Genomic DNA, 464 nt, shown 5'->3' on the forward strand with positions numbered 1-464 from the left:
CATCTGTGTCAAAGAGAAGAGGCGAAGAAGAAACTACTCGACTGAATAAAGAAGGGGGCGGGGCTGCTTCAGACAGATAAGGATTCTCTTGAGCATAACTAACAAGGATTTCATTCATGTGGAGAAAATTGGATTCGCCATCCACACGTATAGAATCCTACCCTAAAACCTCTGATATTCAACATCCCCTTAGGCAGCAGCTGAGAAAATTGAACGAAGAACCAATACCCAGATTAGTCTTATTATCTTACTGTCGAATATCAAGATAAATGTGGAGCATGACCGAGCGGTCAGGCAGGAGATTACATGGATTTCTCGATGATTTCCATTCACATCTCGAGTCGTTTCGTTAGATCTTATCTACATACAAGACTTCTCAACTGAGCAAATGAGGAAAGAGAGGTCGGTTTCAGCACAGAGACCGTTTTCCTACCAATGGAGATCTATCTTCTTATTACGGTAAC

This window comes from Phalaenopsis equestris, unplaced genomic scaffold (genome assembly GCF_001263595.1).
Source record: "Phalaenopsis equestris unplaced genomic scaffold, ASM126359v1 Scaffold000094, whole genome shotgun sequence".
Taxonomy (NCBI): domain Eukaryota; kingdom Viridiplantae; phylum Streptophyta; class Magnoliopsida; order Asparagales; family Orchidaceae; genus Phalaenopsis; species Phalaenopsis equestris.